The 15,355-nt window shown below is 47.6% G+C and overlaps 1 protein-coding gene across 12 annotated transcripts in view; it reads right to left on the reverse strand.

Annotated features, from left to right (window-relative positions):
* Positions 1–14,495, reverse strand: part of CSNK1G1 (casein kinase 1 gamma 1) — a 126,609-nt gene extending 112,114 nt beyond the window's left edge. For 5 of the 12 annotated variants that reach the window (XM_077472192.1, XM_077472195.1, XM_077472191.1 and 2 more), the window contains exon 1: positions 14,087–14,492. The gene's annotated coding sequence lies outside the window, so the exon portion shown is untranslated. Of the gene's footprint in view, positions 1–14,086 lie in introns of all 12 variants that reach the window. The other 7 variants (XM_077472187.1, XM_077472186.1, XM_077472189.1 and 4 more) reach the window with 4 other exon arrangements.
* Positions 14,496–15,355: the final 860 nt, after the last annotated feature.

The following is a 15,355-nucleotide window of genomic DNA, read 5'->3' on the forward strand; positions in this document are numbered from 1 at the left end:
AAAATGCAGATATGAGAACAAAGGAATTTTATTATAATTGGGCAAACTTCACACATGTTGATTGTGGTTGCAGATGTCGCTTTTTTTTTTTTCAGGGGAGATACATTTTTTCCAGCTGCATTTCAGGCCGATATACTGTAGATTTAATGTTTTTATTTTAATTGTCCTTTTATCCTTTTTTTTTTTATCACTTTTATTGGTGTCACAAGGGATGACACTAATAAGCAGTGACACTCTTTATGGAGGGATCTGAGGTTTATAAGACCCCCAAACCCCTCCTCTGCACTGAAAAGTATTCAAAATGCCAAGATCGGTGTTTAAATGGAGATATCCAAAGCTTTGGATCTCTTTTTATATCGGTTTCATCTTTATAAATTTCCATTGCCTGGTTACACAGGTCTTTTGACAGTTCTTTTCTACCCTTCATAGCTCAGTATCTAGCCTGCTGAGTGCATCCATGGGAGAGCTAAAAAACTGACCATTTACACAGAAACTAATTGCAATTTAAAAAAAGCCAGAGATGTGTGAAATTAACCTTTAATTGCCATATTAAAGCGGAGTTCCACCCAAAAGTGGAACTTCCACTGATCGGATTCCTCCCCCCCCTTTGGGGCCGCACCTTTGCCTCTGCCACCTCAATGAGAATGGCGGTGGCGGCAGCCGATAACTGAGCGATTGCGTGGCTTCAGCTGCCAACATTGCTGGACCCTGGGACAGGTAAGAGTCCATTTATTAAAAGTCAGCAGCTACAGTATTTGTAGCTGCTGGCTTTTAATATTTTTTATTTTTTTTGTAGGTGGACTGAAGAGATAGCTAGCGAATACCGTTATGGTAGCCGCTAGCTACCATAACCCCGATATCCTCCTCTTCAGCAGGCGGTCCGTTTCAAGAGTGGTCTCTGTGGCGGATTCGCGGCAAGATCCCTTTTATGGGCGGCCGGAAAGGGCCCCTCCTGCAGCTCTCCGAAGATGTCGGTAGCAGCGGGGGTGATCGGATCCTCTCCCTAACCTGACATGGAGACGAGTGATGGCCCCTACCCGTCTCCATATCATTGCAGGGCAGAAGCAACTTCAAAACGTCACTTCCGCCCAATGCTCTTAAAAAGGGATATTTTTAAAAGGGAGGTTCTGTCATGCTTTTTTTCTATTACAAGGAATGTAAACATCCCTTGTAATAGGAATAAATGTGACGTCACCTATGGAGATTAAGGGTTTGTCGCCATTCCACAAAGCGGGCATAAAAAAAAAAAAAAAAAAAAGTGCGCTTGTAAGAACGCTGCACGAATACGGTATGACAAAAAAGTATTGCAATCAACCACTATTTTATTCTATAGGGTGTTAGGGGAAAGAAATAATGTTTGGGGGCTCGATGTAATTTTCTAGCAAAAAAAAAAAAAATTATGTTTTTAACGGGTAAACACCAAATCTCAGAAAAGGGCTCTGTCCTTAAGTGGTTTGTGTGTCGCTGTGTGTGTCTGTACACAAGCCAAACATTTCAGGGTATGTAAACTTTTGAACAGGGCTATTTGGGCGAAGGAGGAGAGAAGAAGGAGCCAAAACAACTATGTAAAAATAAAATGGAATGGTTCATATGATCACTATCTTTAAATATAATATTTTTTTGGCATGATCAGTCATTTTCAGTACCAATGCCAACATTTCACGATTTCTGCCAGAGTATGCAAACTTTTGAGCACAACTGTGTATCCCTCAGACAACGCAAGGACAGGCTCGGTTTCCCTTCACCAATTCCTTTATGTCTGCCTAACAAATGTGTGGTGGCAAAAGGGTGGGCACAACTACCACACATACGCGAGGGCAAGGGCAATGTTTATGTGATGATCGCCCAGCACAAAGGCCGAGCTACCAAAGACTGGTAGCTAGCAGGACCAGCTTTCCGATCATATGACCACTATGGCAGTGGTCACATGGGCGTGATCCTTACCAACACCCCAGTTCTTCACAACCATTTATAGAGATGCTGGGGTGGGTGAGAACAGGTTAGCAATGCATAGAATGCCAATGCGCAGATTATAGATTTCCCCCCCCCCCCCAAACCTGTTAGGACAGAATTCTTTCACAACTGATAAGACCTGCCAGCACCATACAGACATGGTTAATTATGATAAAAGAATAAAACTCCACAACCCACTTATAAATAACATCTTAAAAAAAAAAAAAAAAATAAGTTAAAAAAAAAATGGGGGGGACCAAGTAGCATTTTACAATTCTGGTGTTTTTCAGAAAAGAGCAAATATCAAAGTATGTCATCACAAACTGACTGCAAAAGTGAAAATATACTTTACGCCAGGAATCTTCAAACTACGGCCCCCCGGCTGTTGTGGAACTACACATCCCATGAGGCATTGCATAACTCTGACATTCACAGACTTGACTAGCCATGATGGGAACTGTAGTTCCTGAACAACTGGAGGGCTGCAGTATGAAGACCCCAGCTTTAAAGCTGTCAACAAAAACCTTAATAGTTTTTTCAAATCCTTTTAACCAAAAATGATAAAAATATGTCAGAGTAACACCAAAATCCTACCATAAAACCGCGTATATGTTCAGAGAACAGAATAAAGCAGAGTGAAAACAATGATGGGCTTAACAAATCAAGGTTCAAAGATAGTGATGTTGTAAAGATAATCAAGCAAAAAGATCTAAAACTACAAAATACAATAGGGCTGGGCACTACAGGCAGGTCCATAAACATTTATTTTTCGCATATACCAGCGACGCAGTTTTAAATGCACAATGTAAGCCCATCAGTCATTTCCTTTCAGAGTTCATTAGGCAACACAGGAAGTGCACCCCTACCACAGGAACCTAAATAAAGGAAACATCACTGCGCATCAGAAAGCAGTACTGTTTATTCCCCCCCCCCCCCACCTTTTTAGAAAATATAGTTTTCACTTATTGTTCATATTTTGTTACATCTCAGGGCTGCTCATGCCCTTCTAGCTTCAACTATTTGTCTATATTTACTCACTCCAGTATCATTTCTCAGGTCTGGTTCTCTCAGTGACAGTGGAACACACCTGTCTCTAGTCCACAGACTCATGTGACAGGGTGATACTGCAGGAAATCAACTGGGAGAAAGGGACACAAGATACCTATGCAAGGACCTTCTTAGCTTGATAAATTCGGCCATATACCATGCAAAATATTGCCGATTCCTGATGAGCCAGCTAAAATTTGCTCCATGGTTGATACTGTTGAGACCTATGAAATAACCCAACCCCCCTGCCCCTAACCATACATTAACTGATAAAGTAAAGGAATGGGACAAATTGATGGGCAAACCACAGCTTGTCCAATCAGATGAAGCCGTTGTTCAGGTAGTCTAACTGCTGCTAGTGCCAGTTGTCAAAACAAATGCCACAGGAGATTTCTCGATCTGTGCCATTTGCAGGGGTGGAGGAATCAGTTTGCTTTTTCTTCTTTTATTTTTTTTTATTTTTTTTTTAAATAAATAAAAAACACCACACCCCCCCTTTAAAGAGGAAGTAAACCCCTTCAAACCACTTTGACCTACAGGTAAGCCTAGATTAAGGCTTACCTGTAGGTCCAAGCAATATCTCCTAAACCTATATGGTTTAGGAGATATTTGCCCGAAAATGGGCACCGCTGTCTACGGCGCATGCGCCATAGACAGCGGCGCGCAGGCGCACTAAATGCGGCAAGTCCAAGAATGGATTTGCCTAATTTGTCGACTCCCGTGCGCATGCGCGGGAGTGACGTCATCGCGGCTTCGCCGAATGGCAGCGGCGGAGCTGCGAGACACGACTCCCGTGCGCATGCGCGGGAGTGACGTCATCGCGGCTTCGCCGCTGTCATTGGTCGGAGCTGCGAGACGCCACCAGCAAGATGGATGCGGCGGACTACAGGGGACAGCGGCGACTTCGCTGGCTCCTGTGTCAGGTAAGTGACACATAATGAGCTACTATGCGATGCATAGTAGTCCATTATGCTTTACCTTTGCAGGGAAAAAAAGAGGAAGTAAACCCATCAGGGTTTACTTCCTCTAAGGCAATGCCATAATGTGCTAGTATGCACCGCAGCCTAGCACATTATGAAAAACCTACCTTAAAATTAAGCCCTCTAGCGGTGCGCTGTAACAGCTGACAAGACATACATCATCACCCGGTCTTCTTTCAGGGGTCGTGGGCATCTGACTGGCCGAGCCACGATGACTTCACTTCCACATGGGAGTCCAGACAGATACAGAGCTCTGCAGGCATGGGTATGCCATCCCTTCAGAGTGCGCACGCCGCTGATGTCACCAGCTTCTATATTAGTAAATATTTTCTAAATGGTGCGCGTTTAGATAAAAGAAAGACTTTACTACTACTTTAACTAAGGATGAAGTTAGACTATCCTGATACTACAAATTGACAGTCGTAGAATCACTTAAACTTAGAGAAGCGCCGAAATATATCAGCCAAAAACGGCGTTTGACATTTTGCCGATAGAGAAAAAGGTGCTGAAAACACAAGAGTTTATCACGCTTGCATAAAAAAGATGCAACACAGGTGCATTAGGGATACATTCTTGCTGCATTTTCAATGCCTTTCAATGGGGAGGTGAGTTTTTTTAACTGACCAAAATGCAGCAAACAAGATTTATAAAACCAAAACAAAAGCACAATGGACCAGTGCGAAGACATGCATAGGATTTTAAGACGATGCATTTTTCTTGAGATTTTCTTTGGCTAAAGCTGCCAATAATGGCCGCCATTAAATTTATATTTAAATTCATATTAATAGAATTTTTTTTTTTTTAAATGCATGTATGTGTTTAACTGTAAATTTTGGTTTCAGCCAAGTGCATTCTGAATTTTCTGTACCAAAATTTCCATTCGGTGAACCTCTACTTAAAAGGGGCTGTCTGTTCCTCTAGAAAATGGCTCTCTCCGTAGACAGATGCAGCACGATATCACTGGTCTAAACACTGCTGAAACTTGACCGCAAACGATGGGAGTGACATCTCGCTGCCTCAGCTACAAAAGGGAGCGATTCCATAGGGATACACAGGCAGCCTTCTAGCAATCCTGCTGCTGGCAATGTCGACAAATCTCCTGTGGCAAGACTGCTAAGCATCAGCCTAAATATTTTAGTGAAAGCTCCGAGTTTTAAAAGATTAAAACTTTTTTTTTTTTTTAACCACTACAATACAGGGCACTTTCACCCCCTTCCTTCCCAGCCCAATTTTCAGCTTTCATCGCTCTCGCGCTTTCAGTGACAATTGCGCGGTCATGCTACACTGTACCCAAATGAAATTGTTATCATTTTGTTCGCACAAATAGAGCTTTATTTTGGTGTTATTTATTCACGACTCCGTTTTTTATTTTTTGCGATATAAGCGCAAAAAAAGCGGAAATTTGGAAAAAAAACAATATTTTCTTTTTTCTATTTGAAAAGAAATCCAATAAAATCAAATTTGGTCATAAATTTAAGCCAAAATGTATTCTGCTACATGTTTTTGGTAAAAAAAATTCCGTTAACTGTATAATTGGTTTGTGTGATCACGGACATATGTACGCAAATGATCATGTACATATGTGTGCAGGTGATCACGTACATATGTGTGCAGATAATCATTGGGACATGTGATTTTAGTGGGACATATGTGGGGGACATGTTTTTATTATTAGGGACATGTGTTTTTATTATTTGGGGACATGTATGTTTTGGGGACATGTGTGGGGACTGTGTTTGTACTGTGTGGTGTGTTGTGTGTTGACACTAGACTGATGATCAGTGAGTAAAAAGCTGTAAAAAGCAGCCCATACTCACTGATCATCAGCCGGCTGCAGCGTTCTGCTCTCCTCTCCTCAGCGATGACTTCCGTGTGAGGAGAGGAGAGCCGATTGCCTAGCAACCGGCTGTTTGTTTACATCACATGACGGCCGTGATTGGACACGGCCGTCATGTGATCAGGAGGGCCAATCACAGAGCCCTCCTGCCGATCTCAGATGTGCCGTGTCCGGGTGACACGAGCACATCGGGATCGCGCCGCTGCGCGGGCACGCGCGATCCCGCTACTTCTGAATGACGTTCAGGAACGTCCTATCAGGAGTAGACGGCTCCCACCTGGCCGTATATATGCATTGGCCGGGTGGGAAGTGGTTAAAGTAGCATGTTGAAGTGGTTGTAAAGTAAGGTTTTTTTTATCTTAATGCATTCGTGCAATAAGATAAAAAGCCTTCTGTGTACAGCAGGCCCCCCCCCAACCCCTCGATACTTACCTGAGCCCCATTTCAGTCCAGCGATGTCAACAAGTGAATCGGTCATCCAGGACTCTCCCTTTCTGAGACGCTCAGTTAGCCAATCAGTAGGAAGAGGGGGTGGGGCCATTCTGCAGCTCCATGTCTGAAAGGACACAGGGAGCTGCGGCTCAGCTGTCCCCTTAGCAACCTTCTCAACGGAAGGGAGGGGCCAAAAGCTCCAACTAGTGAGCCGAGAAGAGGAGGCTCAGGGTTGCTGTGTAAAACTACTACACAGAGCAGGTAAATATAAAGCATTTGTTTTTTTTTGTTTTTTATTAGCCACTTGCTTACTCGGCACTTAAAGCGGGATTCCACCCTAAAGTGGAACCTCCGCTGATCGGAACCCCTCCCCTCCGGTGTCACAATTGACACCTTTCAGGGGGGAGGGGGGTGGAGATACCTGTCAAAGACAGGTATTTTCACCCACTTCCGGGCATAGACTCCCACGGGAGTCTACGCCATTTCCTGCCCTGCCGCGCTGTCTGCTGGGACACCCACTGGTCCCATTGACAGCGCGGAGATTTCCTATTGCGTGGCGCAGCTCGCGCATGCGCAGTAGGGAACCGGGAAGTGAAGCCGATTCGCTTCACTTCCTGATTCCCTCACCTAGAATGGCGGCGGCAGCAGCCGAGCCCCGAGCGGTCGATAGGCCTCGGCATCGCTGGAACCCGGGACAGGTGAGTGTCCATTTATTAAAAGTCAGCAGCTGTAGTATTTATAGCTGCTGGCTTTTAATATTTTATTTTTTGGCGGAATCCCTCTTTAAACCCCCCCCCCCCCCTGCCCAGACCAATTTACAGCTTTCAGCGCTGATGCACTTTGAATGACAATTGCGCGGCCATACAACACTGTACCCAAATTAAATTTTTATCATTTTTTTCCCACAAAATAGAGCTTTCTTTTGTTGGTATTTAATTACAGCTGGTAGTTTTATTTTTTGCTAAACAAACAAAAAAAAGATGCAAAAAAAAATAAAATCATCTTTAATAGTTTGTTATAAAATTTTGCAAACAGGTAATTTTTCTCCTTTATTGAAGTGCGCTGATGAGGCGGTACTGATAGGCATAGTTAAGGCGGCACTAATAGGCACAGATGAGGTGGCACCGATAGGCACAGATGAGGCAGTACTGATGGGCAAAGATGGGCACAGATAAGATGGCACGGATGGGTGGCACTAAGGGGCACTGATAGGTACCACTGATAGATGGGCTCTGATGGGGGCACTGGTAGATGACACTGATGGGCATGGATATGTGGCACTAGGGTGCAGCACCATTGTTGAGGCAGATTGTGGGCACTGTAGGCACTGATGGGTGGCACTGGCAGGGGGCAGGTGGGCACTGGTAAGCTGGCCGTGATCTGGACTGATGTCCCGATCACGGCCGCCAGTGATCGGCTCTTTTTATAATATATTAATAGCCGATTACCGGCTCCGTTGTATCACATGATCAGCTGTCATTGGCTGACAGCTGATCACGTGGTAAGGGGTCGGGATCGACCCCTTGCTTCGATCCATGATCAGGCGAGTCTCATAGACTCACTGATCAGAGCGCGCCGCACACACCCCTCAGGGGGCGGGCAGGCCGCTCGTGCACAGGATGACGTCAATAGACGTCGTCCCGGCCAAGGAGGTCCACGCTGCAGCCGTTATTTGGCTATAGCGCGGATCTCTAGTGTTTAAAATAACACCCACAAGACTTTACAATCACTTTAAAGATTAAAAGCTTTGTGTCATATTGGTTTATCATTGAAATTCTGGCAAAGGCAAGAGAAGACAAGTGCCCCTAACACTGATTCAAATGTCAAAGACCATGACACTATCTGTATGGAATTTGCATGTTCTCCCTGTGCTTGTGTGGGTTAAGGCCCCTTTCACACGATTGGCCCGCAAAGATCCGCCTGTCCATTTTTCAGGTCGATCTGAGCGGGCAACCCATTGACTTGTATGGGCAGGCGGATGTCAATGGAGATGTGTATGCCGACACCCGCCTGCCATCCAATCCGACAAGATCCACTCAAAACAGACGGATGGCGATACGTTTGCCATCCATCCAGCAGAAGGGATCCGATGAAAACAGACATGCTGTCTGTTTTCAGCAGATCTTCCCATAGAAAACAGCAGGGCTCTGACAGGTCCGCCCCTGTACAGTAAACAGAGACGGACCTGTCATCCGCCTGCTCAGCAGGGATCAATGGAGCAATCTCCCGCTGAGCAAGCAGATTCTGCTGAGCGGATCCATTCCATGTGAAAGGAGCCTTACTCCAAATGCCCCAATTTCCTCCCACGCTTCAAAAAAGGCATGCCAGTAAGTTAGTCTGTCCAAATTGGCCCTAGTATCTGTACATATATGCATGCCAGATAGGGACCTAAGGATTGTAAGCAATTTTGTTAACAGGGATCATGTGAAGGTACAATACTGCATATGTAAAGTGCTTCATAAAATTGTCAGCACTATATAAATAGCTGTAATAAAAAAACATGAGTTAGGGGCATTAGATTGCAAGCTCCTTGACAGCAGGGACTGATGTGAATGTACAATATATGCAAAACTGTGTACATTTTCACCACTACATAAATACTGTTAATAAGTAAATAGTGTCATACTTTATCCAAGGCCTAGAAAGGGAGGTGGGGACATGCCTGGACAAGACTAGGGAAGTCAGTGTATGCTCTATACACCTATCTATAGAGGAGACAATGGTCTACATAGACACATTTAAAGCGGGATTCCACCCTAAAGTGGAACCTCCGCTGATTGGATCCCTCCCCCCCTCCGTTGTCACAATTGACACCTTTCAGGGGGGAGGGGGGTGGAGATACCTGTCAAAGACAGGTATTTTCACCCACTTCCGGGCATAGACTCCCGTGGGAGTCTACGCCATTTCCTGCCCTGCTGCGCTGTCTGCTGGGACACACACTGGTCCCAGTGACAGCGCGGAGATTTCCTATTGCGCGGCGCAGCTCGCGCATGCGCAGTAGGGAACCGGGAAGTGAAGCCGATTCGCTTCACTTCCTGATTCCCTCACCTAGAATGGCGGCGGCAGCAGCCGAGAGCCGAGCGATCGATCGGCCTCTGCATCGCTGGAACCCGGGACAGGTGAGTGCCCATTTATTAAAAGTCAGCAGCTGTAGTATTTATAGCTGCTGGCTTTTAATATTTTTTTTTTTGGTGGAATCCCTCTTTAATCAAGACGGGTAACACTGTCAGCTCCGGTCAGAGCCGCTGTACTAACCATGTGATTGAAGGGGGGGGAATCATTGTCGCTGCCCCAGCCAGAACACTCTGATCGGGAGTCAGTCGGCTGCTGGCTTTCCAGCATGCCCGGCCGGCTTCTGTCAGACAGACCGACATACACAAAGGGCAAATGTAGACTTATTTTTTTCTTTTAACCGGCCGTTGTCTCCCAACATTGGGCCAGTGTGTACCTGGCTTAAGACTGAAGATTGCTAAATCTGGTGCAGCTCTGCACAAAAACCAATATGCTTTCAGGTTGTATTGTCAAAGCTTAATTGAACAAACTGAAACTAGAAGCTGATTGGCTACCATGCAAAGCTGCACCAGATTGAGTGCTCCAGATTTAGTAAATCTCCCCCATTGTGTTAAAAACAAAGCCTTAGGCCCCTTTCACATGGCCTGTCCGATCCGCTTGTCAGTTTTTCAGGCGAACCTGATCGGACCCTCCAGTCTCTTCTATGGAGCAGCAGATGACAAAGGACACAAGTCCGCTGACAACCGCCGCCATCCAATCCTGACGGCCAAAAACAGACGGATGGTGGTCCTATTGACCTTCCACCCGGCGGTTCTAATGGCATCATTGGATTGCCCCATAGAGGAGAGCGGGACTGTGTCCATGTCTGCTCTGCATAGCAGAGTGGACATCGACCCGTCATTCATCTGCTCAGCAGAGGAGCCTGCGAGAAAGGGGTCTTAGATATTTTCATAATACATATTTCACATGCTCTTATAAGTAAAGCGGGCACGACAAATTTAACATCTCCTACTTGTCTAGCATTGGCATCCCAAGTCAGGGCCCACCCTCTTTCCTACTCTGGGCGTTTTCCCCACCTCTAACTTCCCCTATCCATCACTCCCTCAGTGTCATTACTTAAAAATGTAGCTGAACCCAAATTGGCTTGGGCTATCCCACTGGAAAAGCCAAGAGCCAATCATAGGCGGCAGAGGCATTCCCTGCCCCGTAGACATGTGTACATGCGATATGGTGTGGGGAATGTCTTTGCCACCTATGATTGGCGGCCAGCTTTGACAGCTTCTTAGCAGGATAGCTCATTCGGGTTGCAGCTCACATCCGGAAGAAAAAAAAATATATAAATAAATAAAACAAAAATAAACACACATACAACCTCATTCAAATTGCATTACACACACACATACACAGAATATTCTGCATATATACACAGAAAAGATTTGTGCTCATGCTGCATTTAATGCTGATGTACGTGAATTTTCCCTGATTGTTATAGATAAAAACTGACAACGACAAGGAAGCTTTAGCTATTATACAAGCTGACAACAGATAACCTAAAAGAAATTATGAATAGGTGGTGTCAGTCGGTTGACCTACAGTATGACATAAAAGATGTCGGAAATATTATCAAGACAAATTATGATCCCCCGCCCCGTGGTCTACTCTAAAGCAGAGTTCCGCTCATTTGTCTGTTTATTAAAAGTCAGCAGCTAAACTTTTTGTAGCTGCTGACTTTTAATAAACTTATACTCATCTGTTCCATGGTCCAGCGATATGACCGCCCAAAGCCTCACCCCTCTCCCCTGCCTCTCCGCGGCATTGCAAGTATGGGCACCCAGCTCTGGCAACTTGCGGCTTCACAGCTGCATGCGCAATTTGCGCTGTGCTCTTAGTGGCCTGGCAATCTTCTGGGACATGTCCCAGAAGATTGCAGAGAGAGGGGGAGAGGAGTCACCGCCTAGGTGAGGAGAGCAGAACCTGGGAGCTGGATACCTACCAAAACTAAGTACCCGCTTCTGCCCCCCCCCCCCCCCACATTACATGCCAAATGTGGCATGGAAGGGGGCGAGGATAGCATAAAGCCAAAGTTCCACTTTTGGGTGGAACTCCACTTTAAAGAAAAAAAAAAAAAAGACTGAAAAAAGTCCTGCTAGAAGCATCTTTGGAGCTGTGTATTCACCACTCCTACCCATTAAAATCAATGGGGCAGCGCGGTTATACCGCCGGAAAAACGCTGCTGCAGCGGCGCTTCGTGGGCGGTTTTAACCCTTTTTCGGCAGCTAGCAGGGGTTAAAACCGCCCCGCTAGCGCCCAAATATCACCGCTAAAAATAGCACCGCTTTATCGCCGATGCTGCTCCCGCCCTAGTGTGAAAGGGGCCTTTGTGGAGGCACTCTAATACAGGAGGCATATTACTGGCCAAATCACAAGGAGAAAACAGATGTAGCAGCGGCATTAGTTTTTTTAGGCATTTTTCCCCCCTTCAAGGATTGGTAAGCTGCGAGACAAAATTTTTGGTTCTGGGCATAATAGCGCTTTAAAGCGGCATTCCTTCACCCCCCAGAAATGCCACATTTAAACAGGTATCCGTCACCGCAAGATCACTCAGGAGTTCTGCCCCCTTCTTCCCCTGCCGCCGGGCCATTCAAAAAGCACTGCGTGCTTCACACGTGCGCAGTAGGGAACCGGCTGTGAAGTCAAAAGGCTTCACTGCTGGGTCCCCTTACTATGAATGGGGGTGGCAGCAGCACCTAAGAGCAAAGTGGGCAAGGGTGCCGACATTGCTGGATTCCAGGACAGATAAGAGTCCCAATATTAAAAGTCAGCAGCTACAGTATGTGTAGCTGCTGACCTAATGTTTTGCTTAGGAGGCGGAACTTCTCTTTAAATTTGAATTTAAAAAGTTGATAAAAAAAAAAAAAAAAAAAAATGCGAACAGGCAGGCTCTTTATTGCAGAAGAAACGTGTAATGTCTCTTCCACAATAAAATACACTTACCTGCCTTTTTGCAATCCTCTGTAGAATGTACACTGAACTGTGTATGTGCAGCTCAAATTACATTTTGGCACAGTGTATGTGTGCCAGAATGACAGCATTTCGATGCATGCACAAGAGTGACATCATCCTACACTGGCCAATCAAGATGGCCAAAGGCCAGAAATCAGAAGAAGCTGGGGAAAAGATGCTGGCAAGGGACCTCAAGCTCACATTAACAGGTGCATTTGTGCCTTTAGTTCAGGTTTAAGCCTCCTTTACACAGGGCATACATAACTGTACGCTCATGGAGAGCCATGTACCTGCATGGGGATGCTCTGGCATCACATACATCCCTATGCAAGCAGTTATAATGCTGTCAATTGGGCTGCTGCTCCCAAACACAACATCCATGTGGGTGCACAGTTCTGAGTTCATCCAAAAGATTTGTTCCGGCAATGTTTCTCCAAAGATGCCACATTGGGAGCAGCGGCTGCATCCCAATTGACAAACGGGACACCTGTGCATTCCCGCGCAGCTAAGCACAACATGAATCTGTGCCCCTTAAAGACCAAGGCCTTAAAAAATAAGTATAGCCAAACAATTTTGCGATACTTCTCCTGTAGGGCACAGGAATGCAGTTCATTCTGCACTCCTGTGACACGTTTTCAGCCATCAATTGACATCACTCAGCCAGCCCAGGCTCAGGAAAGATCCTGACAACATGGTCAGGGATACACCCTTATGCCTGGGACTGGCCCCTGGCTCAGCCTCCCAGCGATCCACTGAGAGCCTGAGCAAGCTCCTCCTCTCCCCTCCACTGAGAGCTGGAGGAGAGAGAGCAGAGAGCTGCTGACAGTCACGACTCTGCTCAGAGCAGTGGGGAGAGCTGAGATATAAGCTGTGTTTGATCTGTGAATACTTACTGCAGAGCCGGCCGAGGACCCCCGCTTACTGTGAATGGGGGGGGGGAACCACCTGCTGTGATTCAGCGCCCCCCACCCACGAGGGGGGGGGGGGGGGACACACCGCCTGCTGTGATTCAGCGCCCCCACCCAGAGAGGGGGGGGCCACCGCCTGCTGTGATTCAGCGCCCCCCACCCACAGGGGGGGGGGACACCGCCTGCTGTGATTCAGCGCCCCCCCACCCACAGGGGGGGGGGGGGACACCGCCTGCTGTGATTCAGCGCCCCCCACCCACAGGGGGGGGGGGGGACACCGCCTGCTGTGATTCAGCGCCCCCCACCCACAGGGGGGGGGGGGGACACCGCCTGCTGTGATTCAGCGCCCCCCACCCACAGGAGGGGGGGACACCGCCTGCTGTGATTCAGCGCCCCCCCACCCACAGGAGGGGGGACACCACCTGCTGTGATTCAGCGCCCCCCCACCCACAGGAGGGGGGACACCGCCTGCTGTGATTCAGCGCCCCCCCACCCACAGGAGGGGGGACACCGCCTGCTGTGATTCAGCGCCCCCCCACCCACAGGGGGGGCGGGGACACTGCCTGCTGTGAATGAGCCCCCCCCACGGGGGGGACACCGCCTGCTGTGAATGAGCCCCCCCCACAGGGGGACACCGCCTGCTGTGAATGAGCCCCCCCCACAGGGGGACACCGCCTGCTGTGAATGAGCCCCCCCCACAGGGGGACACCGCCTGCTGTGAATGAGCCCCCCCCACAGGGGGACACCGCCTGCTGTGAATGAGCCCCCCCCACAGGGGGACACCGCCTGCTGTGAATGAGCCCCCCCCACAGGGGGACACCGCCTGCTGTGAATGAGCCCCCCCACAGGGGGACACCGCCTGCTGTGATGAGTGAGGAGGGAGCCATGCCCCCGGATAGGCTGAGCCCTCATACCTGTCCTCGGTGTCAGTAGCACACACTGGGATGGGGAGTGTCTCCGGTCGGACAATAGCGCTGCCTCCGCCTCCTTCTCCTCCCGGCTCTCATAGAGCCCCAGCCGGACGCGCTGTGCACCGATAACAGCCGGAAGCCTCTCTTCGTCACGGACAGCCAATCCCCGTCAATGTGGGAAATCTGAGCCGGCGCTCCCCCTACACTGGGCGGTGGCGTATTACCGACATCCAGCCGGCCTGCTACCCTCTCCGTACCCGGGACCCCCTTTGCAGTTCCGGCACCCGAGTAAATATCAGCCGAAACCCCCGCTGTTTCCGGCTACTCGCTCCGCCCCCGGTATCCCGGTTCCCTTCCTCACACTGCGGACCGGAAACCCCACTGCCAGCTCCGCCTTGCGCTCCCGCACAACAAGGGAAGGGGCGGGGTCCCGGGTGGGTTACGTACATGCCGTCATACCCTATAAATGGGCACATTTGCAGGAAGACATCCCGAAACCTGGCATGCGTTTTTTAGGTTGAGAGTTGGGATCTTTTCTTTCGCGGTCATAGATGTTTTGTTAGCGCTTTTTAAAGCCTCGGCTTCAAATACGTGAAACAGTTGGAAGGGTCCAGGGAGCAAAGCCTTGTCTAGTTTTTTACAAAGGGTTTGCCAGCATTAAAAATGGCGCCTTGAACGGTAACAAAGTCATTGCGCACACCCGGGTTTCAGCGCTGTCTTTTTTTCTTACATAGCGACGGCTTGTAATGTTGCTAGGCGGAAGTAGAAAACAAATCAGTCTGATGGAGCCACAACGCCTCTAGTGGTTATTCAGTAATAGTGCACCAACCATAATGTTTGCAAGCTAGGGGTAGTAAGAAAGCTTGCTATGTCCACTCAAACACAAGATACATGTTGAATGTCAAAAAATATCATTCCACTCATTTGTAAAATTAGAGAGTTTTCTTAAAGCCAAACTTTACCCATAGCAACTTGATAAAAAAAATATTTTCTATAACAATGAGCATACATTCCACATTATTAGTTATGCTACCAAAAATATTGTGTGCTGTAAATCAACTCCAGCATTGCTCCTGTTTCTTCTTGCTGGAGGCTGCCATTTTTGTGAAGCCCAAAACCCCTGAGCAGCAGTAAATCATAAATCTGAACTAAACCCATCAATTTAATGGTTTAAAAAAACAGTTACATTCCTGGAATGTTGCAATTGCTAACTGTCAAATCTGCTTGTGTCCTCAACCAAACTGTGAAATGGCTGGTGTCACATGTGCATCG

This window comes from Lithobates pipiens, unplaced genomic scaffold, assembly GCF_037356315.1.
Source record: "Lithobates pipiens isolate NorthernLeopardFrog02 unplaced genomic scaffold, aLitPip1_a1.2 Scaffold_8, whole genome shotgun sequence".
NCBI lineage: Eukaryota > Metazoa > Chordata > Amphibia > Anura > Ranidae > Lithobates > Lithobates pipiens.